Raw genomic sequence first — 13,823 nt, forward strand, 5'->3', positions numbered from 1 at the left:
GCCGCCGCCGCCGTCGTGTTCTACTAAAGGTGTTTTCCTTTAGCCACAGGAAATTGCAGCCGTTCGGTCGACAAATGGGGAAAGTTTTTCCCGAAGCGGGTCGGAAAGTACTGATATTAGCAGAGAAGCAGAAAGGTAATGGAAGGCATAAATCTTGAGGGTGGCGCTGAGTCCCCATAATGCAGTGCGTGTTGTCGGAGGATGGCTCGTATTTGTCAGACTCGGGGAGGGGCGGAGAAAGAGCGTGATGACAAATATTTCAATCTCGGAGGGATATACCTCGACTTACCCGCACACACACACACACTTTTACTTATACACACACACACTTATTTATGCACTCGCACACAGACACACACACATGCACACACAGGCCCACTGACACTCCCTAATCTAACGCTCTCTCAGTCTTCCTCTCTCTGGCTCTAACGCACACACACACACACACACACACATGCGCACACACACCAACCAAATCAGGTCCGTATCGCTGCTGATGAGGTAGGAGGGTGCGGAAGAGAGAGAGACGGGCGCCAGTGTACGCATCATCACTTATCGCTGACAGGCTGCAGGGGTGTTGACAGGCAGCTACTGACTATCTGGCACCAACTCTGGCACAGCGAAACGCCAACCTGGGATTGGGTGGGGGGTGGTAATGGGGAGTGATGTCACAGAGGAGTGAAAATTATAGTGTCACAATGGCATTGCGGATATGGCGAGCCGTCACAATAGAACAGAATGTCACTAGGAGCAGTGACGTCGAAATGGAATAGTTTGTCGCTAGAAGATGTGATGTCATAATTTTATGTCAGGACTCTGTTGCCACGGGTGTTATGACATCATCGGTGGCGTGCTTTCCCGACAGGCAAGACACACAATTGCATGGAGCCCCCGATGCTTTTGGGGGCCCCCTGCTGGCCACACACGGTACTATGTAACGCTAACTTTATAGCAAAAATTATTTAAAAATAATGGATGGACATTGGTGTCCTGTGAAATAAAGTGAAATACATGCATACATTCATACACCACACACAACCTGTCTGTATACTGTCTTATATACATATAATATATTCATTTAGTGGCCTTTTTTGTTGTTGTTACTATGGACACATTAGAGATACCGTAGCTAACTCCCCAGTGATGTGTAGGCTAGCTAGTATGAAGCAAATGTATCCTAACGGCGTGCAATCATCCTAGTGAAGCTAATCAAAGCTGACCTGCGATCAACCATCTGCCAGGAACCATTGGGAGCAATGTTGTTGTACCCCAAGGTTAAGTTCTGGGCCTGTCTGGGCCATCGTTTAGTCTGTATATAAATGACCTTCCTGACATCTTTCCTCCCGTCGGTTAGTCAAATGACCTGCAAGACACCCGCTGTCACTTGTCAGATATATGCTGATGATACAGTAATTATATGTGCATGCCTAGAATAAGAAGCAAGCTGCACAAGATCTGTCAGCTGCAATGGTTCATGTCTTCAACTGGATATCAAATCAATGTCTTCATCTCAATATAAGCAAAACTGTATGTATGTTGTTTTTAAAGGAGGTCCAGATATTCTAGTCACAGGAAATAATCTTAAACAGCCAAATAAATATCATTACTGTAAAATCTTAATTCTGAATGAAGTTTAATTTCCTAGGCTGGTCATTTTATAGCTTTTTTTATTTTTATTTTATGTGCTGATATTTTACTTTTATTGTTCATGGACTGGATCTTCACTCAGAGTTCATTAAAGGGTGTAGTATATTTTTATACTGTATTATACTGTATTACATCAATCACGTGTCTGTATTACTCTCATGTAGTAATCATTTCATTAGAATAATGAAATACCTTCACTTTAGTAGGAACTGTGTTAATATAAGTAGTTTAACAGGTCAGTTACAACAGATGTCCTGAGTCAGCATTCCTTTGTCCTGTCTCTGAGTCAGCGTGACCTAAAGTTCACCTCTGAGGTCAGTTAGCCTACAGTTGTAACATGATTCTTGGAGGACACAGGAACAACCAAGCAGCCCCTTTGTCCAGAGGGGGACCAAAGACCAGCTGACACCCTGACCAGTCAGAACATCAGTTGACCGTTTGTGACCATAACTGGAGTTAATGAACATTGCTTGTATGCAAATTTGTTTGTCATGTGCTTCCTAGCCTGAAGCCAGGATATAAGCTCGGCGCCTCTCTGTGAACTTTAGTATTTGCCTAAAGATTCGACCCCTGTGTTAGGCTTGATCAATAAATTGTTGATTCGACCGTTTTTCTCCTGAAGTACTTTTTGACTCAAGTTGTGCATTTGAAATATACTGCAAGGGGTAGTGTGCTAATTTGGACATTTAGCCCTATTTGTGGTCTGTCTACCATGAACCTGAAACATAGAGAGACCATAATTCCACTGATCGTTCCAGTATTGACTGAGCGGCAGCTTTTATGCAGGCTCTCACTGGGCACTGGGGTAAGTCAATGGGGCATATGCAAATGTGTTGGAGAACTATGATAAATGTGCTGTTCTGAGACCGGGAGCACAGGGTGTATTCCATCAGTCTCTCCTGTGAAATGTATCGCAATCCAAATATTTGTACATGTTTGGCATGGCTTGAACCTAAGCATTCCCCTGGCGCTTGTTTTCACTGCTCCCACGGAGGACTTGCCAAACAACTTTAAGTATTCGGATTGTGATATATTTCACAGGAGAGCAGACTGTGTCTGGGAAGAGAACCCTGCTGTTATTCGAGGTCAAATACAGTAGCAGTACAGTTGGCAGCTGCATTCTATAGGTGTCCAGCACCACTGCCTGAGTTAAAATGCCCAGTAGTGCATGCAGCTGTGATACTGCTGCTCTGCCGTAGTTAACAGTAAGAGAAAATAAGAGAGAATTGTTTGTTTTTTGAACACATGATTAGTTCTTTCTCACTTTAGGGCCCTTTTGGATTCCAGACAGGCCACTCAGGACGTCTCTAAAGCCTTGTTCTCTGTTAATAAAACACTGTAGCAGCGGGGGAATGTGGAGAGGAGACCGGCGCTTTTCATGTGCCGTCTCGCCGTCGCCGGGCGCTGGTTATCAAGCGGCGTGCGGAGGACGAGGTCGCGGGACAGAGACTGGGCCATACATGTCTGGACGCCAACAGACCGTCGGGAACATGGTCCGAAAACCGAACTTTGCTCGGAGCCCACGAAACAAACGCCCCTGCATATCCTGGGATTTATTGGGTTTCCATGGTGATGTGGCTTTATGATGCAATGTGTTTTGAATGTCACAAAATGTCACAAACAACCCTCGTGTGAGATGACACACTGTGTGTCACACCCATACACATATACCGATTCCATAGTGATGAGCTGTCTGTGTGTGTGTGTGTGTGTGTGTGTGTGTGTGTGTGTGTGACAGTAGACGGAATAGTTGACAGCCCTTGGTATGTTTCTCGTGATGAGGGATTTGAAAATGTCACAGGAATGATGAAACAAGATAAGAAATAAACGAAATCGGAGATGAAAACATCTCACTGTAGTCTAATCACATTGCGTCTGCCGAGGGCAAGGCCAGCAAGCTTCCCTGTGAAGTCATTATTTGGAAACAAAACAAGGGCTGATTGCAAACCCAGATAAACTCGAAGAATATCGCCTACACTGCACGCTGGTAACAGACACACTCATGAAAATAATGAATTATTCCACCGAATAATTGATCACACTGAGAACATTGTGAGTACTGTGTCATGGCACGGCTTGACACTCAAGCAGGCTGATTTGTCATTAATATAGTAATATCTAGTCTCTTAATTGCGGCACATTGCCCTGCAGGTAAGAGTATATAATTCTCCACACACACACACACACACGCGCGCAGACGCACACCCACACGCACATATGCACACATACACACCCACACACACGCGCACACACACACACACACACACAGGTGTACTTACACACAAACACATGCACACATACCGTACACGCACGCACACACGCACACACGCACACACGCTCACGCAAACACACACACACACACACACACACACACACACACACACACACACACACACCCCCCTTCACCGCTGTTGTCGGTGCATGATAATCAGCCTGGTTGTAGCCCTGAGGCTCGCTTTGATATAAACACAGATGGAATATTATAAACATCTAATTTTTGAGCCGTTCAATTCATAATTCTGTTGCCTTCGTCCCCAAAGCCTCTGTAAGTGGAGTACGATTAAGTATTAACCAGCTCCACCGACCTCCCTCGCTCTCTCTCTCGCTCTCTCTCGCTCTCTCCCTCTCTCTCTCTCGACGCCAAAACCTTGAATTCAAACGTTCTGCGCCGCACGCCGGAGGAATGCCTGAGCGCAGAACCGGGGCGCGACCTTTTCCCTCAGGAAACCATCCGGGGGGGGGGTCGCCCACGCGTGCCCGAAGGGCTGGAGTTTCGAAGGACGCCGTTTTGGAGTCTAGATTTGTTTTAATTGAAGCCCTCCTCTCCCCAGGGTGATCGGGGCAGGAAAACAGCGGCGTCGGATTAGCACGCGGCGAGCGCCGCATCACAATAAGCCGGAACTGATATTTAGATGCATCCGATACCTCCGACGAATGTTTTCAAGGCTAATTGCGAGTGATTAGTACAAGGTAGCGGTAATTGCAGCCGTGGGGGGCCGCTGTGGGTGTGAGGCATAGACTTTTCAAAAACATTGACTTTTCAAAAATGCAACCAGGACGACGGGCGGATATTAAGCGACGTCATGACGGGCGAGCGAGAGAGAGAGAGAAAGAGATGGAAAGAGAGGAATAGAAGGGAGCTTTTTTTTCACACACCCGTTCTGAAGATTACAAATCCTCTGATCATCGAGTTGAGAATGTGTCTGGAGTCAGCAGGGGGTCTGGGTTTCAACCTCGCGGCAAAGACCCCCAAATGGATTTGCACCACGGTGCCCCCCAACACCCCCCTCCCCACCTACCACACCCACACACACACACGCGCACACAGACACGCACCCAAATGAAATAACATGAAACATCAATGATATTCCACCAGTTAATTAACTTGAGAAAAACCACTTTGAAAAAATAAAGTCGAATTAGACCACGAGCGAGCCGGCGAAGCGGATGTTGCTCCCGTAACGAACGGGTTCAACGCTATCGCGCGGGCTTTAATGGAATCGTTTAAACCGCCGCTAAGATCTGGGCCCCCGCGACGGCGCCGCAGGTGTGCGCCCCGCCCGGACGAAGCCGGTGAAAATTACATCGCCGCTTCTTTTGAAGAACAGTACGTCGTCTTTTTTTTGCAACCGATTGCCCGGGAGGTAGACTCCAGAAGATAATAGCAGGCTGCTCCGACTGATTATGTTGGGGTATTTTTTTCCACCGAACGTTGCTCCCCGACCACAGAGAATTGTTTCCCCGTGCTTCTCGTACCTTTCGTTGGCACGGTCGCGAAAAGAAGAAAAGAAAATCTCATTTTGCCAAAGATGAAGAGCTTGAAAGTCTCCTATACCCACTTTCATTTCTATCTTTAAATCTCTTTATGGGTAGTGGTGGTGATGGCGGTGGTGGGTTCAAGACGGCATGATACAATTAGTAGCTCAGATCCTGGGCGCTGGAGCCACAGTCAGAGCGAGGGGATGTAGAGGAACATGCACTTAGAAGTGTTCGCCGTGCGCCGGGTCCGGCGTGCTCGGCGCTGGGGGTGGTGGGGGGGGGGGGCGCGGAGGCCGAGCTTGCGGCGAGCTCGCCGTCGCTGCGCCATTAAAAGCTTTTTAAACTGTCACGATATCTGAGGGCAGTACGAGAGATTGAGAGAGCCTTTCACCCCTCTCTCCGCACAGCGCCGCCACTCCCCCCCTCTCTCTCTCTCTCTCTCTCATCCAGGCTAACCTTTCCCCGACCCCCTGTCTCTCCATCCCACCCCCCCCCCCACCCCTCCATACCTATGACTCATTGCAAATGCACTGGAGGTGACCGGGTGGGCCGAGTTGACTTTTCATAGTTAGAGTGGAGATAGAGAGAGAAAAAGAGAGAGAATTAGAGAGAGAGAGAGGGAGGCAAGCAGCGAGAAAGATAAAAGCAAAATGTCAGCCGTTCAGCTGATACCCTGGCGGTGTAACACGGAGCCCGATTGACTCACCTGCCACCCCGAGAGAGTCTGTGCTTCCTCGCCCTTTGTTCGCCAAAATGTCAGACGAACGCTCCGGCGCTACAAGCCTGGTACACCAGGGACCGGCCACGGAGATACCGGCATGGGTTCAAGGGGTCACGCAAACCGCTCGGGTTCGGGGTGGCGGGAACACGGACGCAATTCAATCCGATCCGATCCGCAATCGGGGGAGGGTGTTTTTTTTTTGGGGGGGGGGTGGAGGGGCGAATCGGGTTCGTTGAAAGCACTGAGATTGAAGTCGGAGAGGACGTCTTCGCGGTTAACGCGGCCGTGTGGACAGGACTGACAGACCGTCGGTATGGACGGGCGGATTGGCGTGATCGCCTGCGGACCGGAGTGTGTGTCGTCTCTCTCTCGAGCGCGTGGGAGGGAGCCGGGGTCACGCGCGGCGGCAGAGCTTTTAGCAGAAAGCTGACGATTACATATCGCACCTCTTTCAACTCACTGGCGTTAACATCTTCCAGCTCGCTAAGAGGAATTATTCACCGAAGCCCTTCTCTCCCTCTCTTTCCCCATCTCTCTCTCTGTTTGAAGTCAGAGCGAGGTTTATAAGTGGGTGGTTGGTGAGTACGGTAACAGCTAGCCGGTTACTCTTAGGAAGGTGCTTGAACTCCGCTCCACGCCGATCCGCCAGAAACTTTTTCGAGCAGCGAGCCAGAGCAGGGGGCGGGGCTCAGCCGCATCCCAGATTCCGCCACCGTGACGATCAGGCGATTTCAACCGTGATTGGTGGAGTGCTATGGTAATTGTAGTTCTTTGTCTAGCACGGGTATATGGCGGCGTTAATATCAAGTATGTCTGTGAGTCAGTTCAGGGGTTGACAGATGGCGTTAAGCAGCATCATTGTCCAATCAGATGTATTATTCAAAGATTCTTTCTTCTCCCATGTTCAAGATCTCACAGATATGTCCAGAGGCAACTACTAGTACACACACACACACATCCACACACACACACACTGTGATGTGTCTCCACAAGCTTATCCCAGGGGCACTTGCAGCAGCTCAGCTCAGACGTCGGCCGCCTCCGACGCCCCTCCAGCACAGCGCTCGCCACCTTCGGGGACTCGGCGCATTCTTCAAAGAGACCAGGCTCTTTTTTGTCCGCCGTGGGCAACAGCCAGACGTCCCAGGGGGGGGAGAGAGAGAGGGGGAGAGGATAGAATAAAAAACAAACGCTGGAGGATATTTGCCCGATGTCCTGCGCACCTCCCCCTCACCCCCACCCTCCCACACCCTCACCCCCACCCTCACACGCCCTCACCCCCACCCTCACACGCCCTCACCCCCAGGCGCCATCAATAATACAGTAGGGGGGCCGCTGGGACTGGTAGGCCCATGGAAGCAGGTGCACTTCCCATTTCCCAGTATTTGTGACGAGGAGGGGTTCCATTCAAGGGGACTGGTCAGTGTAAAGACTTATTTTGTGTTCGCTGAGAGCTCCTTCTCTCCCTCTCTCCTCCCTCCCTCTCTCCTCCCTCCCCCTCTTTCTCTCTCTTTGTGTTGAGCAGGGAGCTGAGGGGGAGCCGTGGCGGGTCAGGAGTGACTGACTTGAATGATTGAGTCCTCAGCTCTCTCTCTCTCTCTCTCTCCCTCTCTTTTGATCTCTCCCCATCTCTCTCTGATTCTCTGCCACTCTCTCGCTCGCTATCCCTCTCTCTCTCTTCCTCTCCATTAATATAAATATCTTTATATATATATATATATTATCTCTCTCTCTTTAGTCATCTCTCTCTCTATAAATGTAAATATCTTCATATATATATATATATATATATATTCTCTCTCTCTATTTCTTTCTCTCTATATTATATATATATATGTATATATATATATATATATATTTATTTATTTTTATTTATTTAATTTTTTTCTCTCCCTCTCTCTCTCCCTCCCTCTCTGAGAGATATCAGTCTTTCTCAGTCGGACAGCAGCGGCTCCCAGAGCAGCAGGGGTGAGAGTGGGGGAAGGTCATTAGTGACACGGTGAGGAGAGAAAGAGAAGGAGGGAGAGACTGAAGAGACAGGACACGGAAGAGAGAAGAAAAGGAGCGAGAACCCCAAAAAAATCAAGCTAGCTCATGGGCCATGAGAGAGAGGGAGGGACGGAGAGAGGGAGAGAAGGGGATGAAGAGATATTCGGCGCAGCAGAGCAGCAACGTGCCCGGACTCTCTTCCCAACACTACTCTTCCCAACATCAAAACCTTCAGAACATTACTCAACGCCGCGCTCCCCTCCCCAGGCCTTCCCCCTTGGCGGACACGGGGGGGGGGGGGGTGTCGTTCTTCACCCCGGTGCGGAGCACGCCGCGGACACGTAGCAGCACAGTCGGCGGGCGGACAACAAACGCACGGAGCTCGCCGAGCCTGGGGTACAAAAGCACCACAAAAAAAGAAATGAAACAAATCTAGGTTGTTCTTCCCCATCCCGGGTCCCAATCAAGCCTTCAAGGATAAGCACTTATTTAGGAACGGGGCGAGAAAACAAAACATAATAAACATGATCCAAAACTAGGTTGTCCCACGCAGCCAATCACTTAGCTTCCTGCTGCGCCGGCGCCGGCCGTGTACCGGGGAAGGTGGCGCTGGCGCAGGGGGCCGGAAGTCACGAACGACCCCCCCCCTTAATTATGCCTCAAAGTTTTCCTCCGCCCCGCTCCCCGCTGCCCCAGTTATCTCCCACTTTTATTTATTTTTTTGGCGGGGCTCGGGAGCGAGGGAACGTTCTCCGGCATCCTCTGGGACCTGCCGCCGCACTCTCCCCGAAGTAGGAGCGCCGAGGACACTGGGAAGTCCCTGGTGGCGCGCGGGGGAGACGGCCGCGTGCGTCTCCGCCCCTCGAGGGAAGGTGGGGGGGGGGCGGCGAAGACCTTGTTTTCACGAGCTGGCGTCACAGAATAACACTCTGATAAACTCTGTTGTTTATCGGGAGAGAAGAAAACAACATAAATAAATAAATAAACGGAGAAGAGCATGAAGACATCAAACTGTAATTAGTGTTCTGCTGCTATGTTCTATTTCTGTCCCCAGGTCGCTAATTGTTTTGCTGTTTCACATAAACCTGCAGTGAACCAGCCCACGTCACCAATACTGGTCTCCAACAGAAGAACTAGAGATGTTTCTAACACTCCTATAGAAGAACTAGTGATGTTTCTAACACTCCTACAGAAGAACTAGTGATGTTTCTAACACTCCTACAGAAGAACTAGTGATGTTTCTAACACTCCTACAGAAGAACTAGTGATGTTTCTAACACTCCTATAGAAGAACTAGTGATGTATCTAACACTCCTAATGAAGAACTAGTGATGTTTCTAACACTCCTATAGAAGAACTAGTGATGTATCTAACACTCCTAATGAAGAACTAGTGATGTTTCTAACACTCCTACAGAAGAACTAGTGATGTTTCTAACACTCCTACAGAAGAACTAGTGATGTTTCTAACACTCAAGAACTAGTGATGTTTCTAACACTCCTATAGAAGAACTAGTGATGTTTCTAACACTCCTACAGAAGAACTAGTGATGTTTCTAACACTGGTCTCCTATAGAAGAACTAGTGATGTTTCTAACATTGGTCTCCTACTGAAGAACTAGTGATGTTTCTAACACTCCTATAGAAGAACTAGTGATGTTTCTAACACTCCTACAGAAGAACTAGTGATGTTTCTAACACTGGTCTCTTACAGAACTATCTCCAGTAGATGGAGAAGAGAGGAGAGGAGAGGGGTGGGGAGGAGACGGGAGGGGAGTGGAGAGGAAGGGGGAGCAGAGGGAAGAAAGGAGAGTGGGGGGGAGAAGGAGAGGAGGGGAGAGAGAAGGGGAGAGGAGGGGAGAGGGAAGGGGTGAGTAGAGGAGAGGGAAGAGGAGAGGAGAAGAGCATGAAGACATCAAACTGTAATTAGTGTTCTGCTGCTAATTGTCGCTAATTGTTTTGGTGTTTCACATAAACATGCAGTGAACCAGCCCACGTCACCAATACTGATCTCCAACAGAAGAACTAGAGATGTTTCTTCTTTTTTTTTTTTACATAATGTTTATTTATTATTGGTAAGTACAAGATACTGAGACATACTGTACAGAGGTACATTTCCTCAATTTTGTTTTTTAAGCAAACAACCCACCCACCCTCCCACTCGAACACAAAGAACACTCACCTAGGTGTAAATAAATTGAAATAACAAAATACAATTGTGCATCCATCTGTGCAGATACCCTCTCACAAAATAAATAAGCAAATAAATGAAAATAAAGAGAAGAAGCCGTGTACTAATAAGAAGCATCAGGCATCGTACTAAGTCTACGTAGGTGTACTTCAAAACTGGACCCCAGATGGAAAGAAACGTATTATTGGACCCCCTAAGTGAGAATTTGATCTTCTCTAATTGTATAAATTGCATTATGTCACTCAGCCACATTGATAATTTAGGTGGATATTTTGATTTCCAATGTAACAAGATCCTTCTGCGCGCAGTCTTGTAAAAGCAATGATGTCCTTATGAGATTTCCTCCTCATAGAATGTTTTCTTTTTGTGATACCAAAATATGGCTGATGCTGCATTGGGTTGGAAATCAATATTGAGTGCATCTGATAGCGTTTTAAAGATCATAGACCAATAAGTCACCAGAGCAGGGCATGACCAAAACATATGGGTTAAGTTGGCAGAAGCATAATGACACCTGTCACAACTTGCATTCCCTGCATTGGGATGTATCCTAGCTAGTCTTTCTTTGGAAAAATGAGCTCGGTGTAGAACCTTGAACTGTATTATACTAAGTCTTGCACAAGAAGTACTACCATTTACACGCTGTAGCGCACAGTCCCAGGTATCGTCTTCCATGCCCTCACCTAGCTCATTTGCCCAGGTCGTTCTAATGTTCACGAGAGTTATGTTTTTAATGGAAAGTATACAAGCATGTATTCTTGAGATTAACACTTTTGGATTACCTGGAATCTCTCATATATTGTCTAAAATTGAAACTCGAGATATATTTGGAAAATTGGGGTCTTAACACTGAAGGAAGTGGCGGACCTGGAAATACCGAAACAAGCTTGAACGCGGAAGGACAAATTTAAACGGAAGCTTGCGAACCGTTTATGTACATATGCTTAAATGTAGAGATTCCTCGTCTTTTCCAAAAAGAAAATGCAGAGTCAAATCTAGCTGGGGGGAAAAGGTGATTATTGCATATATAACGTATGTGAAGAAAGTGTTAGAACCCAAAGTTCTTTCTAAATTGAAAACATATCTTCGTATTGATGACAATTGAGTTGCCAGTAAAGTGTGAAATAGAAAGCGGAAAACTAGAAGTGACCAGGGATGTAAGATAAGTTGAGAGGCAAGATGTAGCTTCAAGGTGACACCAGTCTGTGTCCGGGGTATGCAGCCAATCATTTTTTTGAATGTTTGCGGCTCAATAATAGTACCAAAGATTTGGAAGAGCTAAACCACCCTGTAGTTTAGGTAACAGTAATAGTAATAGGTAATAGTTCTGTGCGTACTCTAGGACTCTTATCATTCCATATAAAGGAAGTGAAGGCTTTATCAATAGTTTTAAAGAAAGATTTGGGAAGATAAAATGGAAGACATTGAAACAGATAAAGGAATTTCGGGACCGCATTCATTTTAATTCAATTCACTCTACCTGCTAAGGACAAGTGAAGTGTTTTCCATTTTATCAGGTCCAATTTGACTTTTTCCAATAGGGGAGAAAAGTCTAGTGATGTTTCTAACACTCCATCAGAAGAACTAGTGATGTTTCTAACACTCCTACAGAAGAACTAGTGATGTTTCTAACACTGGTCTCCTACAGAAGAACTAGTGATGTTTCTAACACTGGTCTCCTATAGAAGAACTAGTGATGTTTCTAACACTGGTCTCCTACTGAAGAACTAGTGATGTTTCTAACACTCCTACAGAAGAACTAGTGATGTTTCTAACACTGGTCTCCTACTGAAGAACTAGTGATGTTTCTAACACTCCTACAGAAGAACTAGTGATGTATCTAACACTCCTACAGAAGAACTAGTGATGTTTCTAACACTCCTACAGAAGAACTAGTGATGTTTCTAACACTCCTACAGAAGAACTAGTGATGTTTCTAACACTCCTACTGAAGAACTAGTGATGTTTCTAACACTCCTACTGAAGAACTAGTGATGTTTCTAACACTGGTCTCCTACAGAAGAACTAGTGATGAGTTAGATCGGTACTACCGGTATTCCCGGGACCCGTCCTCGGAACCATTTCTCGTTTCCCGGGAAATGAACAGCGGGAAAACGGGAATTGCAATTTCAATAATAATTAATAATTGATTTAATAATTTGCCCAAAAAATCCATTGGCAATTTTAATTATTATTTTAACAGCTGAGCAGCATTATATTATTGCAATCTCTGCACACAGTGCGTGTGTAGTGACGTGCATGTCTATTTTCTGCACGACGTACCGTAGGCTACCGCGTGCGTGGGCTACCCTACAACATCCCATAGCGTGGGCTACCCTACAACATCCCATAGCGTGGGCTACCCTACAACATCCCATAGCGTGGGCTACCCTACAACATCCCATAGTGTGGGCTACCCTACAACATCCCATAGCGTGGGCTACCCTACAACATCCCATAGCGTGGGCTACCCTACAACATCCCATAGCGTGGGCTACCCTACAACATCCCATAGTGTGGGCTTCCCTACAACATCCCATAGCGTGGGCTACCCTACAACATCCCATAGCGTGGGCTACCCTACAACATCCCATAGTGTGGGCTACCCTACAACATCCCATAGCGTGGGCTACCCTACAACATCCCATAGTGTGGGCTACCCTACAACATCCCATAGCGTGGGCTACCCTACAACATCCCATAGCGTGGGCTACCCTACAACATCCCATAGCGTGGGCTACCCTACAACATCCCATAGTGTGGGCTTCCCTACAACATCCCATAGTATGGGCTACCCTACAACATCCCATAGCGTGGGCTACCCTACAACATCCCATAGTGTGGGCTACCCTACAACATCCCATAGCGTGGGCTACCCTACAACATCCCATAGCGTGGGCTACCCTACAACATCCCATAGCGTGGGCTACCCTACAACATCCCATAGTGTGGGCTTCCCTACAACATCCCATAGTATGGGCTACCCTACAACATCCCATAGTGTGGGCTACCCTACAACATCCCATAGCGTGGGCTACCCTACAACATCCCATAGGCTATGTCCAGCCACTCCAGCTTCGTGTGGAAATATTTCTGAGCAACCAAAAACATAAATTAGGCCTATTTAATTTCACAGGCTACTGTTAGGCGGATTTTATAAAAAAAATACCTACCTCTTGTTGTTCTCATATTATGGATGCCATGCAAACCAGTTTTTTATTTTTTGAGACATTTAATTGCACAGGCTGTCACAGTCGCTTTATAAAAAAGATTAAGATAATTGTGGTGAACTGTTCTACGAATAACTGCAAAATAAATATTCTGTAAACATTGAGCATTGAGTGATCATTTCGGAGCAGCGACCTCATGGTGAATTTAACAAATTAAATGTCTTTAGTTTATTGTGTATAACCAGGCTGGCTGTTAGTGCTTCCCTGCAGTCGGATCACGTAGGCTACATCCGAGCATTACTGAAGTAGAAGCTGCTGAATATTATTGCCATTTAAACTGCGTTTGT

This window comes from Borostomias antarcticus (genome assembly GCF_949987555.1).
Source record: "Borostomias antarcticus genome assembly, chromosome: 20".
In the NCBI taxonomy this organism is placed as follows: Eukaryota; Metazoa; Chordata; class Actinopteri; order Stomiiformes; family Stomiidae; genus Borostomias; species Borostomias antarcticus.